The 11,702-nt window shown below is 39.8% G+C and overlaps 1 pseudogene; it reads right to left on the minus strand.

The window, feature by feature from the left end:
* Positions 1-3,983: 3,983 nt before the first annotated feature.
* Positions 3,984-8,059, minus strand: LOC128372574 (uncharacterized; annotated as a pseudogene).
* Between the last annotated feature and the right edge of the window lie 3,643 nt (positions 8,060-11,702).

The following is an 11,702-nucleotide window of genomic DNA, read 5'->3' on the forward strand; positions in this document are numbered from 1 at the left end:
TACTGCAAAGGCATCTATCTATGGTCAAACCTCTAGTTTGTGGGGCTCCTCACTCTTCTTCATGGATTTGAAGCATCTAGCCCTCACAAAAACCTGCCCGTCTAGTACATTTGATACTATGATCACACACAAACACACGTTACGAGAGAAAATGTTAGCCGGTTAGGCAGGGCAAGACAAGGCGGTTTTATTTATATAGCGCATTTCATACACAATGGCAACTCAATAGTACAAAGTACAGAAAAATAGAAAGGTTAGCATTCGGCTAATATCACTGTCGCAATGTAGAAGACGTTCACTTGGACAACCATCAACACAACAATGTTATGCCATAATGCTTCATTTAAACAAGACTAGGATGCTTTAGTATGGTCGGCTATATCATCGTATACTTTATACTATACATAAACTAGGTCTTAGAGTAGACGCGCTAATGATGTGTCATTGTAGCTATCAGTTCAGTAACGGTTCACCCAATATCGCTCAATTTACCTTGATAATTGTGGACAAATTCCTCGTGGAAAAATTTGTACCCTTTTTTCAACTTGTTGCCTTTTGTGCTGCTGTGTTCCTCCACACTTCTTGTGACATCTGAAAACGAAAACTTAGGTAGAAGCTGTAAGTTGGTCGAGTACAACCTCCCGGTATCCATTTTGTTTCGATGTGTTTACAAGCGACCGGAAGCCAGTTTACCCGTTTAGTCTACGTATTTCCGGCTAGTGTGAAAAAGGTCTATATCAGTTTATCAATTGACAGTTCTGCATTAGTTTTCCTCTGTTCCGCCTTCCTCTGCTCTGGGAACCATGTTCACCATGTCAGCCTTTCTCTTTTGTCCTTGCACCCTCTTCACTGCTTCTGCATAGCTTATGTTGTTCACTGCTGTCACTTGCTCAATTTCTACAGCTTCCTTCCTTACTTCACATCCACCAAACGTGACCCTGTGTTGCCCACCACAATTACAACATTTATTTTGTGAATCTTCTTGGCACTCCTCAACTTTATGTTCACCTCCACATTTGAGGCACCTCTGTTTCCCCCTACATACTGCTGCAATATGCCCATACCTTTGGCATTTGTAACATCGAAGCGGTGGAGGTACATAAGCTCTAACAGGAAAGCTCATACACCCTATTTTCACTCTTCCTGGAAGCACCGAGCCTCGAAACTCCAGAAGAATAGACATACTGTCCACTCTCTCCCCATTTATTGTTTTTTGCAGTCTCTTTGCCCTACTCACTTCACCCCCCACTGATCCTTTCCAAATCTTCATCTACTGTTATTACTCCTCTTGCAATTTTATTCTCTCCCAGAACCCTTCTTTCACTTATCGTCTTCTTGCAAATACTTTCCATGAACAAAGTTTTGTTCTTCTGAACCTCCGTTACACATACTATCAACAAGTTGCCATCTCTCAGAGTCTTAGTCGTCTCCATCTCTCCTAGCGTCTTTCTCATTTCCCTAGACAGCACCACCGGGCTCACACTAATATGCCTATCCTCCTCTCTGAATCTAAGGATTATTTTCCACTCCTCCCTCAGAGTCTTTTTCCGATTACCTCTCCTATCTTCCTCTGAACTGTTTCCATCCCAACTTCTCTTGCTGCTCTAACTCCTTCCCCCACTAGCAACACGAGACCATTCCCCAAACTCCATTTCATCATCATCATCATCCACCCCTATCCCCTGTGCTGCCATCCTGATCCAGTCACAAACCAGTTTATGCCAACCACCACGTCACAATTTCTAAATCACCGCCGTTTGTTTGTCCGTCCGTCCGCTTCCTGGTCGCAACTCCTGACTAACACTACGTCTTTTAACTTTGGAAATGTTCACCAACACTAGGGGGCATTCTACTCAATATGTTGTTGTAATAACTCTGAAATAGTCAGTGAACGTTGACACTGCATATTTAACACTGCGAAATTTACTGTGTGTCTTCCGCTACAGCAGGCAAGGCTTGGGTGATCAATTCACTATTTTCATAATCATCAACATTAAATGTTTTCAAGGGTCCATAATCAACATGGTTTAAAGGAAATTTATCCCAATTGTATGCTATGGACATCTGATGTTTTTGGCAAGTGACACTGTTATGTTCTTGAAGTTTTTAAGGGTGTTTTCGAATACCTTGTGTTTTGCCTCAAATCTTATTCTCCACATATGTATTAAGGGTCCAATTTTTCTGATGCAAGTCGGGTATTAAATGCTTTAGATACACAGTCATGCCTACTGTTACAGATGTAGAGAAAATTATGTTCACAATTTGCAGTAAAAGCAACAGCAAGGTCCAGTTCTGATCTCCTTCTGGCACAATGTCACCAAAAATCAAAGGAATATTTCTTACCAGACAAAGCGTCTGAATGGATTTGAGTCCTATACTATTGCCACTACTGTCCAAATTAACCCTGGTTGGACGATTTTTTGCGCTCCAAGTAGCCATAGTCAAAAGCATAGATTCGAGACAAAAGACCGGATTTTGACAAAACATTTTCTGAAAGATATTCTAACAGTAACTTCATCTCGTACTGAGCCACCCCTTCGAGAATATCATGCATAATGTCCAAGGAAAAATTCTGGCAAACATGAAAAAACTGTAAGCTGTTCAGAGTCGAATTTTTCTTCAAACCAAACACATGCAGCTTTTGTGGATCTGATTGTAACTCCCTGCAGTGCATTTCAAAAAACCCTCTCCCTCGCAAAATTATCTTTGGGTCATCCTCATTATAGACATTCTGAGCATCATCTTTTTCAATTTAACACAATCGACAGAAGTAACGTCCACTGAAAGACTCTACAAAACCCAAAATTCCATGCATCCCCAAGTTGTCTCCTGTTATCTGACATATAGTGCCATGGACTTTTTCAGATGAGAAGGGTAAATCAATGCCATGACCCTCCAATACTTTTATGTCATCAATCAGAGGCTGTAAAATAGGATCAAACCCATATTTTTTCACATCTTCTGCATGAAACAATGCAACTAAATGAATGTTCATCAATGCAGAATTTAACTTTGGAGGCAGATTTCTGATGACAAAGTATAGTGCCCCAACTTTATGAGCACCACGTTTGGAACCAAGTGGGTTGGCAGTCTCAGAGTCATTGTAGTAAAGTTGAACTTGCAAAGAAGTCGGTTGTTCTGAAAACAATGGATGTGACTTAAAGTAACTTCCATCACAAAAGTCTTCATATCTTTCTTTGATACACAAGCTCTTCCAAGCAGTTCACAAATATAAGAATTGCGACAGATGAATCTGATTGTTTCCAAAATTGGAATGTACACAAAAGTGTCTGTCACTGGGACTTGGTCATAACTACCTGTATTTTTATTTAACCTTGTATCATAACGAACCCCTAAAAATGTTTCCAATGGATCAACAATCCCCCATTTTTCACTTAAATACTTCTTTCTTTTAGTTTCAGTATCAAAGCTCTGAACTGGGTTTTCAAAAGTTTCAAGACATTTTTCCAATGTAGACCTAACAGGATTATCCATTGGCACAGCGGAAAGTACTTTCTGCTTAAACTGAGAGTGCAGTCCATCAGCAACAACCTTCCAAATCACCAACAACTGCTGATACAACACTATTTGCCACACCACTACCATTGAGTCTAGAAATAATTGTAGCACAAGTTTTTAGTATTGTCTTCGATACATTGACCTGATCCATTGTTTTCAGAACACCCTGCCTCAGGGCTCTGCATGACACCTGTTCCCTCAACCTCAATAGTATCTTGTAAACTGTCAAAATCAGCCTAAAATGACTCTGACATTTCTACATCACCAGTTTGACAAGAGTCTTTATCATGGGCACTATTTAAATGTTTTTTTAAACCAGAATATGTAGTGAACTGATGCCTACAAACATCTCGTGAACAAGCTAACTTAAATGTGGTGCTTGGATGAAAACTGTGGCCTAGTCGCAAATGACTTAACAAAGCCTGACTAGTGCAAAGTTTGACAGATGAAACATTTAAACATGGTCAATTCTCATTCAAAATTTTGGCACGTAACTCACAAACACGTGGTGACTCATCTGTGGAGGTTACATCAATGTTGAATACAGTGGTCTGCACAAAAGTGTAGAGATGAACCAGGGACTCATAAGACAGGTTGAACACGTAGTGGGATTTAAAAAGTTAATCAAAAGCACTCAATGAGCTTGTGGCTTGGCAGGGGATGAGCTGTTTGTCGACTGCAAAGCCCAATTTCCACTGAGTCCGGCAGCGGCGCGTTTCAGCTGCGCCGCGGTCACCGGAGCTGATAGGTAACACTATAATCAATGAGAGTATCTCCACCGGGAACGTTTCAGCAGCGTGTCAGCAACGTCCCAGCAGCGGCTCCCGCGCCGCAGCGCTATCAATAGGTACCATTTCTATTTTTGACGGAGCCGTTTCCACCTCGCGACAAGCTCAACAGAGCAGATTGCACCAGACAGGAAGTCCGACACTGAATCGGCATAATAAAACTTCCGTTTTTCAAAATAAAACAACCCGTGCAGCCTCCCAATCGTATTTCAGCAACAAACATGAATAAAACAGACAGATAAAGACTCAATCTAGCTACGTAGCCTACTGACAGATGGGATAAGCACAAAAATCAAAGAAAATTACCAAATCAACCAAAATTGAGCAAGTTAACAAAATCGGGCCGTTTAGTTGTGCTGCTACTACAGTAATTACTGTAGACTGAAGGCACTCGTTCGGGTTTGATTGTGCTGCCGTAATTACTGTATTAACAGTGCAACTTCATTTTAAAAGGCAGCTTTCTCTACCAGAGCTTGCTCCGGTCCGCTGCTGTAACGCTCCCGGTGTGAGTTGACGCCGGGCAGAGGACGGAGCTAAACCGTAGCACAGCCGTTCCGCGCCGCTGACGGACCCAGTGGAAATCCCCAGCAATGTAGAAGGTGTCAATCCTGTTCTGGACTTGGCCAAAAGCGAGGATGTATGGTTGTTTTCCCTCTATTTCTTGCAGGTGCTCATCAATGCTGCATGACTAAAAAACAAATGAGATAAATACATGTACACCTTTCAGTGATGCTTGTTGGTCCATGAGTGTAAACTGCCCCTCTGGATTGAGATCATTTGCCATACTGGAAACTCATTACACCCAAATAATGGGCCTGTGCTTAGACATTCAGTTGGAAAGAACACACTTCAAAGCAACACGTAAAGAGCAAAAGTTAGAAAGTGCACATCTGAAAAAGGTGTCTTGCTGGATTTTACAACATTACCTTGTGAAAGTGCACCATTTTGTGCTCTGCATCACTTGGACTTATCTTGATCCTCCTCTTCCGTCCAGCTGTGGGTGGCAAAAGATGAAGAAGCAGCAGCAGAGAGGCCATGTCACTGTCCCAGTCTATCAGGGGACAAAACAAGGCTGTGATTAAAAACATAAAACAAAGTATTAGTAATATCAACCAAGCATGCTGTAAAACCTACCATTTTCTTTATTCTCTGTGAGTTTCTCAGCAGCTTTTAGCAGGTGACACACATCAGTTGACTGAGTCAGGTGTTTGGCCACTTTGATGACCTTGGGCTTGAATGAGGTGTCCCACTTCTCAAGCAACTTGGAGCGTGTTTCAGCACCAAAGAGCAGCAAGAAGTCTTGATTTATCTGTTGATCATACATAAACACATACATTAAGCCAGGGCTCAGTATTGATAATGTTGCATTAGGCCTAAGTGATTTTGACCATATTTATACGGGGTATGTCCACATACATCTTGTGTCTATTTTAAAGATAGAAAGTACATCATCCATAATTAAACCATTGTCAGAACAAAGATCTTTAAAAACAGAATACAGTCAGGAGGCCAAGATGACCAGTGGGTGCATCTTTTACATCCAATTGAGCAAAACACTGAAGATTGAAGACTGGAGTTGAAAATAAAATAAATGTACAACTCACTAGTCCTTTGACATCCAAAAAGCGTGGAAATGTTTTGAAGACATCTGCAGTTCTTTGTGGGTCATGCACTAAGTCTTGGCGATGTTGGAACATCATCATCATCTTCTGAAGTACACTTGCTTCATCAGGAGTGTGAACAAGAAATGAAATAGCCTCCCTGCAGGCATCTCCATCAAGCTGCTGAGGCAGTGTGCTTGCTGATCTTCGGCGCTTTGGCCCTTGTTTTTGAGGCACTGAGGCTTCCTTGGCTGTACTCCTGGACATGGTCTTGAGGCGCCACGCTAAATACTCACTGCATTTCTCCCCATCGTAGAAATGCTCCTGTTGCGTTTAAATGAATTAATGAACATCACAAAAGGATCTTACAGCAAGTGCAGATGTAGCAAAAGGAAAAGGAAAAATTGATTGTGGTTTTGCATCTTGAACCAGTTGAACTTAACATAACCTACTCCAGTTTCAATTGTGGTTCTATCTATGACACTACATTTCAGTCACTATCAAAACCAAAACAACACCAAATAGCAGCATTTTTTCAATCTTTTCATTTTTATTAGCTACGGTAATTATTCAATGATGAAAACTAAAATGCTAATCTGTGCTATGTTTTCTTACAATCATTGCAAAACTTACCCTTTGGAGAAAAGGGATCCTTCAGTGAAGGAAAGAGAGTAATAATTCCCAGGGCATACTTCTCCCTCTGCTGACGGCTGGGAATCCTGCTATAGAGAAAAGACAACAGTCCATCTTAAATGAGTTTTATTTAGTACAGACAGAAGTTACAATATATCATTACAATAACATATGGTCCTTCTTTACAGCCATTATAATATCAACCTTATTAACTCTTACCCATGTCTCTCGGTCATATCATTTGCCAGTATGTTGACAAGCTGTCTCGGGTGCGCTGGCTCAGTGAATTTTCTGACTTGTACTCTTCAAGAATATCCTCTCCTCCAGGCTTCCTAAGCAAGGCATTTTCAACCATCTGCTCACATAAAAAAAAAGTTCTGTTTATGATATTAAAAAAATCACTGGAAGAAACACATACCACATCATCTGGTGAAAGTTCAGAGGAATGTCAAAAACTAGTAGAGATGCAAAATACGAACACCTAAGGGTAAATCAATAACATCTACTTTGATTAAGGGTGAGTTTGGAACCACATGCTTTGATTGGTGAGAATTTCAATTACCTCTTTTGCAGCCTCTGACACAGAAACATTTCCTGCAGAACTGCCAAGGTCTTCTTTGCTGGATCTACTGTGGGAATACCCTGATCCCTTAGGTCACTGTCACTTGAAGAAAGTGATATGGTGTTCGTGAGGGAAGAGTGTGCATCCAAGGAAGATGGGGTTGAATGAGCTAGAGGAGAAAAAATCTTTACAAAAGAGCATTTGATTATGTTCATTTTTGTGTCTGTATCCATTTTAATACACAAAATCTTTACAAGACAGCATTTGATTAGTGGTTGTATCCATTTTAGTATACAATTTTAGGCAACTTAAACATACTCAGGTGACATTTTTATGAATACAGTTGGTAACATTAATAATAACAATTGCGGTCTAATATATATTGAGTATCAGACAACATTTCACATGAAAATGACCCAACCCTGTCCACTATCATCATATCATTCCATGAAGAAAGGTCACTGTCAGCTGCATCAAGGAGCAAAAACTTGGCTATGCATTGACTGTAGGCTATATTGACAACATAAGATTTTCTGATGACACATACCTTCATCTGAAATCCTTTCACGTACTGTCAGGCATAGATCTGGACGAGCCTCCAATAACTCAAGAAGAATGTCTTTGTCAACAGCTGTGTCAGTTTCATCGAAAATGTCAAGTTGAGCAGCATCAGGAAGCCCAAACTTACTTTTGACTGTGAGAGATTGAGAGAGCGAATGTAACCATAGAAAGTCACCAGAAACAAATCTTGACCAGCACAGACTGAATAATTGATCACCCTGTTTTGCTCTTGACTCTGAAATATTACAATACTTGTTAACAGCAGTATTATGAGCTATGACACTGCATACTGGGTTAAAGAATATCTTACCTTCACTGATGAATTCCAAAAAGGTGAAGCCTGAATGCAATTTGATGGACTTCTTTACACTAAAGTATTTCACTTTTAGCAACATGGTGTCCTAAAACTGCACCTGCTGTAGAAAGTGGGAAATATTTGAACGTCTTTCAACACGTTAGCCATGCTATGAGCAACAAACTATGAAGTTTACAAATATTCTGTGTTTAGTGTAGTGCATGATGCCCTGGCGACAGTCTCTGACCATTTTCTTATAAATCGTGTGTCATCATTGCAGACAACAGATCTGACCTGCTCCTCGTGCTCGTGGATAATATGCAGAAGGATAGCTAAACTTGGTGTGCACAGACAATGCTGTCTCTCCCACAAACCCGCTCGCCGCACACACCCCGCTTTTTTGAATCTGGTTTATGTTATGCTAACATGAAACGCATATTAAATTCTAATCCAATCTTAACCGTCGTCGACAACTATGCCAACAACGCCCCAAGCCAACGTTTAAGCTACCCTTTGCAGGCAAGCGATCCCTGTATTAACTTTTAAGTTTTTGCAAGCTTTGAGATAATGGGTGCACCACACCCCACCTCGCAAAACTTGACTTTAACAACTACGCAAACTGTGTTTAATTGATAAACGCGTTTCTTACCTTAACCTTAACAGATTATTCCTGACAAGAATGGTCTCTCCACGTTACCAGCATATGGGCATGCATTGTCACACAAACTCACATTACCACTAGCAGCTAGCTATAAATGACTTCCAAATTGTGGTTCTAACGTCTACATTTTGAAAAGACGACCCGATCCCCCCCCCCCCCTCCTTCCCACTGCTGGTATAAAAAAAACAATAGAATTTCCATTTCGTAATTAATAATACAAAGTGGACTGTTAAGAAATGATATTACCTGTAAACAACATATATTTACGCTGTACAATAAAAACTTTTGGGAGATATTACCTAGATATTACTTAGGCTATAGGCTAACATAACGTTAGTTTAGCCAATTCGTCTATGCATTGGCAAAGTTTTGCATGCTTTGTTTGATAGATAACGTCACACTCCACAGAACATTGAAAAGTGATTTACATAACAGCAACCTCAAATTTATAGGCATGGTTCTTACCTTTTCACTCTAAGGCAATATTGATCTCGACTCCAAGGTTTCTTCTGGGTGGCGTGTCCAGGCAAGAGAGCGTGACAAAACCGGATGTAGAAAGTAACTGTAACTGAATGTTAGCTAATAACTCCTTCAAATAACACCAACAGAGCTTTTTCAGCACTGAAAGTGTTAAAACAACACCCCAATCAACACCCATTAACTCTGAATAATTCACACCAGAAATTTTAACTCAGATTAACACTACCGATTTTGCTGTGTGGAACAATTCAGAGGTGAATCCTTTGTTATAATACACAAAGATTTGATAGTTGTCATTTAATGCATTTGTTTATATTACTTTTAAAGTGTGCATTTCCACCTAAAAGTCATATGGAGTAATACAATTTGGAAATAATATTCTAATCACATGTATCAATATTTTGAAATGTCCTTTATTCTCAGAGCCCTGAGCAAATTAGTTGGCGTGCATCCAGATAAATGGGATGATGCGGGATGTTTGGTCTGCGAACCAAAAACCAGAGAGGCCTGGTATCCAACACAGGTTCCTGAACACTACAAGGTTGGTTTGTTGTCTATCAAGACGTAGTAATAATACAGGTGCAAAACTCAGATTACTGTTTAATTATAACAGCAAATGTGTTTGTTCAAAGCTTGACAGCACTGTGGAGGACGTAATGGCTGAGGAGGACCTGTCACTGAACATTAAAAGACAGGAAGAGGTCCTGGAACTTGTAAAAGATAGTGTTGTTAAAGGACAAATGTTCCAGAGATATTAATGAAATTGAAAATGAGTTACACTTTGTATTTTACTGTCCTCTGTATCATAAGTTACATCAGTAATTAGTTAGGTGTAAGAAATCTGATTTGATCTAGTTAAATGATGCAGAGAGACTGCCCTGCAGGAATATTTAAAGAGGGCTTGGAATAAACAAACAAAAACAACATATGTTATTGTCATTTATTAGTTCATTCATTCATTCATTCATTCTAGTGGCAAAACACCTGCATGTAGACTCTGCGTGTGCTGTGCAGCAATCCACCAATCACATTCATTCTTTACTCAGTTGCCAAGCAGACCCTGACAGCCGACAATCAAAATCAGAGAGGAGGAAACCACCCCCCTGCACATGAAGTGAGTCGCTGACGCTGCCAGTAACAACAACAACAATTGCAAAATGAGCAATGAACAAGAGAAAACCACAGAAAATGAAGACTTGTTGCCAAAAAGAAAAGCAACGTCAGTTATCTGGAATTATTTCGGTTACAAGAAGGATGATACAGACCAAACACGTGTTCTGTGTCGGCAGTGCCTTTACAACGAGAGGTGACAGAAATAACTTGTTTGACCATTTACGTCGGCACCACACAGCTCAGTATGAATGCAAGCCAGATCTTAATGTCGTCCAAGTCCCAGCACAATAAAAGCAAGCAAAAAATATCTCTAAATCAGACAAAAGCCATTCTACTAACATTCACAAAAAGAGGTAAGATCAGTGCAGGTTAATTGTCCACAAGATTTCAGCAGTGCAGCATAGCATAAAGTGCTATTCAGGTCATCTGGTGAAAATTCCTGTATTTTTTAATATCACAATTAGGGATGCACATTTAGATTTTTTTTAATGACCAATAACCGATCCTTATTAACCGATTATTAACCGTTAACCGATAAGATTTAAATGCTCTATTGAGTGTCTGTGACCATTCAAAAGTACAAATGTTTTTTGTTTTTCTTATGGGCTTTATTTTTAAAGTGCAAATACCAGTCAAATAAACACCAACCAAATAAACAATAACAACAAAATATTAGGATTTTTCACATCTCAAACACCTGCAGCGCTGCTTAAACAAGGAGAGAAAAAAGACAGCAACGCTGTAAGGTAACAAAAACACTTCAAATATCAAATATCAAATAGTTACCAGACTTTCTAATGAAAAAGAACAGGTTTACAAAACGAAAATACCCTTTTAATCAAACAGTAGCCTATATAACAATATAATATATATATAACAATATATCTGTATACTGGCACGAAGTCCTCCCGTGTAACCAAGAAAATAAGTCTGAGCCGTGTATCAAAATATTCTAAATGAAATAAATAATAGCCACCACATAAACAAATAGATAAACAAATAGCAAATAGCCAACAGATAAACAAAACTTACGTGAATCCGCTCGGTGCTATAGCCGGCAAAAAATCCCATTTTAAAGAAATTCTCAGCCCTCAAAATAAAATAAATGGCCCTAGCCAACCTCAGTCCTCTCTTGCCACAGCGGATTATTTTTTATTTTTTACTAGTTTTTATTAAGAAAAAGCAGCATGTTGACATGCTTTGGGGGCAGCCTGGTGCGCAGTCTGTTTACTGTGAGACCCACAGCGGAGAATACGCGCTCAAAATCCCGGGAATGCAGAGGTAGCGCCTGGCCAGAATGGCCCATGAGTTGATTGACATAAATAGCTAAATTGAAAAAATAAATAAAAAAATTAACCGATAGTATTAATCGGTCAAAGTTCCTGTTATCGGTTAACGGTTAAACGTGCATCCCTAATCGCAATATATATGTTGCGATTATATGTCATGCAGCCCTAATATAGGGGAGACCGGGGGTTGTTGTCACACG

The sequence above is a fragment of the Scomber japonicus genome, chromosome 14 (genome assembly GCF_027409825.1).
Source record: "Scomber japonicus isolate fScoJap1 chromosome 14, fScoJap1.pri, whole genome shotgun sequence".
In the NCBI taxonomy this organism is placed as follows: domain Eukaryota; kingdom Metazoa; phylum Chordata; class Actinopteri; order Scombriformes; family Scombridae; genus Scomber; species Scomber japonicus.